A 4,840-nucleotide genomic window follows, 5' to 3' on the forward strand; every position below is an offset into this window, starting at 1 on the left:
TCCTCGTTGCGAATTTCGTGTGCCAGATATCTGGGAATGAAATCGTGGGGATATCCATTCTTGGCAAAGAAATTGTGTGACAGTCCCGAATTGTCACGGACCAGCTGTCCCGAGTAGCAATCCGTCCAGACGGCAAGGTTTGGTGAGAACAGCACAATAGTAATAGGACAGTGCAAACAGAAGGCAGACAGAGAATTTCTCGAAGCAGGGCAATCATCCGCGGATTCCATCAATAAACAGATTCATCTGGACCCAGTCTTTACCCCAAAAACCGGAAGCAGCAGGAATGAAACCAAATCAATTCCAACTGCCCCAGGACAGCAGCGCTTCACAACAGACTCTGCAGCCCTGAGGATGTCACCCAGAAATGTGAGGAAAATGCTGCAAACCATCTTCCCAGCTCCACCAAACATTCCAACACCAACTCCAGGAGGCACACGGACTCCACATCTTTCTGATACTAAACGCTCCGGTTTTCTGCAGCAGATTATTGTACCCTGAACCCCCGGGAGCAAGGTGAGGATGCAAACCCGTACACGGCCAGGAACGGCAGTGAGAGTGAGGGCAACAGCTGCCATTGTCGTATGGAGAGCCACAAACACTCCCTTTGAAAAGGACTTTGTCCATATGAAAGTCTGTGCAGCAGTATAACCCGGGGCCCAAACATACTGCGCTGGGGATTCATATTCCAGACAATTTACGGTGGGCACCGTTTTCCCTGAAAGTGAGTGGGGATTGATATTTCATTGCTGATGTGAAACCAGATCCTACACTGAATCTGCTCGCCGGTTTTTGTTGCTGTGGTGAAACGGTGGGCAATCACGGTGTGAAACGTTGTTCTAGCTCTCTGGTTTCCTTCATTCCTGTCCTGGTCAGGGAGGCTGGGGATTGGTCCTCTCCATCAGATGGAGGGACCAGAGCATTGTTGACCCAATTTCATCAAGAATGGAATTGGTCATCTTCACTTCTCATGGTTCATTGTTGTTCTGTTTTGTTGTATGTTACTTGATCACTTTCTGGGACTTGACAATGCATTAAAGCTCCAGTATGTTTGGAAGCACGGTTTGGAATTGTCTCGCTGCAGTACATGACATAGACGAATCGCACTCCCTCAAAGTCAGCATGCCAGTGTGTCTGGCAATGGTTCCGCCTTTTCTGTTTTGCTTCTGTTCCACGCTAAGAGCTGTCAGTTTTTGGATTCGTTGGAGTGCTGAGGGGGTAACACAATTTGTGTGGATTTTTCTTCAGGCCAAACTCCACCCTCCAGGAAAAATAGCCACACGCGCTGAGTAACAATCAGCACGCGTTTTGTTTAGCAAATGGTCTATTCAAACTGGTGTCAGCTTCTGGAGCGTCTCAGAGTTGCCAAGCACGGAAACAGACCCTGTTATCTAACTTGCCACTGCTAAACAAATAACCGAAATTAATCTAACCATATTTGCCAAAATTTGTCCCTTATCTCTCCGAACCCTTTCAGATGCCTTTGAAATGTTGTGAGCGCACCAGTCTCTGACACTAAATATGACAATTCATTCTGTACACACGGAAATGTCTGTGTTCAAAACAAGTGTCCCTCACATCCCCTTTAAATGTTACTGTTCTCACATTAAACCAATGTTATCTCACTTTGAACTCATGCGCCTTGAGAAAAATTACTCCCTGACTCTTTTCTCTGTCCGTCTGCCTCATGTCTTTATAAAATTCTGTAAGGCCATTCCTCAGCCCTGAATCTCCAGGGAAAACTATCGAAGCCAATTCAGCTTCGTGCTATTGTCCAAACAGTGCAAACCTTTTCAAATATTTTCGAAATTGTTACACGCTCGTTCCTGAATGCGCGATCTGTTCGTGAAGTGAAGCGATGCTGAAACGCTAGTAATGAGATTTTGACGCTCTGCGCCTTTGTGCTAGCGTGGCCGAGTGGTCTAAGGCGCTGAATTTAAGCTCCAGTCTCTATGGAGTCGTGGGTTCGAATCCCACCGCTACCAGCGGTTGCTCCGCTGCAAGCAGCTGAACATAGCAGATCCTCTGCAGGCCGTCTGCGTTTTCGTTGTTGTGTTTGCCGCTGCTCAGGTCAACTCATTCCGACTGAGTCTGAAAACAGTGTGAGTCCTTGCTGTCGGACTCTCCTCAACTACTCTGCTTTCGGATATCGAGACAGAGTCCTCACAGTCAACGCTTTCTCTATTCTTCCTGCCAACAACTTTTCCCACTTCTTATTTGCGAGACAGGAGTTTTGTTTATGAAACGTTCCAAGACCAGGAACAATCCTCTGAAGCCGTTTCCAATTAAAAGTGGAATGGTTGTCCCTTTCACACGGGAAGAGCCGTTCCTGGGGAAGGATTTTCCATGTACTGGGTCCCAGGGCTGAGCAGGAAGCCGCTGATTGAAGCTGCAGTAGCCGCTTTCTGTTGGCAGCGGGGCCTTGGAGAGATTGGGGCCACATCCAGCTGCAGACTCGGGTGAGTTCTCGTGGTTGCAGTCTCGGGACATGGTTGGTCTCAATGCTTGAACTGAAATAATTGAGGCTCAGTGCGAAGGGAGGGCTCGAACCACCAAACTTTCAGACAAATGAGCTGACTATTTGAGACACAGAAACTGGCCATGCATATATCCGAAAGCAGAGGGGTTGAGGTGGCTTGGACTGCAAGGGCTCACACTGTTTTCAGAGTCAGTCTGGATCAGAGGCCTGGGCAGCTGCAAACACAACAACTAAAAGGTCCAGGGCCTTCAACGTTCATGTGCCTGCAGCAAAACAGCAGTGACCCTGGTAGCGGTGGGATTCGAACCTGCGACTCAATAGAGATTGAAACGTAAATCCAAAGCCGTAGATCACACGGCCACGCTGTCTTACAGAACGTGACTATCAAAATTCTCATTACTCGTGTTTCAGCGTCGCTTCACTTCCGGCACGAACAGATCGCACATTCAGAAACGAACGTGGTGCAATTTCGAAAGTATTTGAAAGGGTTTCCAAGGTTTGCACTGTTTGGACAATGGCACGAAGCTGAATTGTCTTCGACAGTTTTCCCTGGAGCTTCAGGGCTGAGGAATGGCCTTACAGAATTTTATAAAGACATGAGGCAGACGGACAGAGAAAAGAGTCAGGGAGTAATTTTTCACAAGGCACATGAGTTCAAAGCGAGATAACATTGGTTGAATGTGAGAACAGTAACATTTAAAGGGGATATGAGGGACACTTGTTTTGAACACAGACATTTCCGTGTGTACAGAATGAATTGCCATATTTAGTGTCAGAGACTGGTGCGCTCACAACATTTCAAAGGCAGCTGAAAGGGTTCGGAGAGATAAGGGACAAATTTTGGCAAATATTGGTGAGATTAATTTCGGTTATCTGTTTAGCAGTGGCAAGTTAGATAGCAGGGTCTGTTTCCGTGCTTGGCAACTCTGAGACGCTCCAGAAGCTGACACCAGCTTGAATAGATCATTTGCTAAAAACGCGTTCTGTTTGTTACTCAGCGCGTTGGGCTATTTTTCCTGGAGGGTGAGTTTGGCCTGAAGAAAAATACCACACAAATTGTGTTACCCCCTCAGCACTCCAGCGAATCTAAAAACTGACAGCTCTTAGCGTGGGACAGAAGCAAAACAGAAAAGGTGGAACCATTGCCAGACACACTGGCATGCTGACTTTGAGGTAGTGCGAGTCGTCTATGTCATGTACTGCAGCGTGACAATTCCAAACCGTGCTTCCAAACAGACTGGAGCTTTAATGCATTGTCACGTCCCAGAAAGTGATCAAGTAACATACAACAAAACAGAACAACAATGAACCATGAGAAGTGAAGATGACCAATTCCATTCTTGATTACATTGGGTCAACAATGCGCTGGTCCCTCCATCTGATGGAGAGGACCAATCCCCAGTCTCCCTGACCAGGACAGGAATGAAGGAAACCAGAGAGCTAGAACAACGTTTCACACCGTGATTGCCCACCGTTTCACCACAGCAACTGATGCCCGAGCCCGATTCTACCATTTAAGGGTGCGCTACTCTAATTCTCCCATTTACTGTTGCCATGCACCAATTCTCTAATTTAGCTCCACTGTGCTCCAGCTCTCTCATTTACAGATGGCCCGCACCAAATCTCCAATTCAGTGTTGGTTAGCACCATTACCCTCAATTACTGAAGCCCACTCATTGTTGCCTCACTCCAATCCCCATACTGACTGATGCCCTCGCCCAATTTAGGGGTGCCGTACACTAAGTCTCCCAAAAGATATTGTCCTGCCTCAATTCTCCCATTTAGTGCAACACAGCATAACTAACCCATTTAGTGCTGAACTGCACTAATTCACCCAGTATCTGATGCCCCGTTGCAAATTCTCACATTTCGATAAGTCCTTTCCCAATTGTTTCCATTTTGTAGTTCCTTCCAATGATTCTCCAATTTCGTGGAGAGCTGCCAGGATTCTTAAATTTAGGCGTGGACAAGTTGGATCGAAGGGTCTGTTTCCGTGCTGTACATCTCTAAGGCTGTAATTAGTGCTCCGCTTCCCTGCACCAATTCTCCCATTTCCCAATCCTGCACTAATTCGGGAATTTCACCAACTCACCCGTTGAGGTTATCCTGCCCCAGTCCTCCCACTTAGAATTTAATGGCACCTGCATGAATTCTCCAATTATAGTTTACCTACATCAATTCCTTCCATTTACCTGTTCCCTGATACACATCTTCCACGTACGGGTGACCTGCTGATTTTTTTTATCATTTAGTGATGCACTGAACTGACTCTCCAATTTACCGATGCTTGCAACATTTCTTTTCATTGATTCCCTGGACCCTATTCCCCAATTTCAAAATGCTTTGCTTGAATTTTCTAAT

The 4,840-nt window shown here is 46.7% G+C and overlaps 1 non-coding gene across 1 annotated transcript; it reads left to right on the plus strand.

The window, feature by feature from the left end:
- Window positions 1–1,903: 1,903 nt before the first annotated feature.
- On the plus strand, window positions 1,904–1,988 carry trnal-uaa (transfer RNA leucine (anticodon UAA)). The gene has a single exon. It is a non-coding gene; the product is annotated as a tRNA-Leu (tRNA).
- Window positions 1,989–4,840: the final 2,852 nt, after the last annotated feature.

Source organism: Chiloscyllium punctatum, chromosome 30 (assembly GCF_047496795.1).
Source record: "Chiloscyllium punctatum isolate Juve2018m chromosome 30, sChiPun1.3, whole genome shotgun sequence".
Taxonomy (NCBI): domain Eukaryota; kingdom Metazoa; phylum Chordata; class Chondrichthyes; order Orectolobiformes; family Hemiscylliidae; genus Chiloscyllium; species Chiloscyllium punctatum.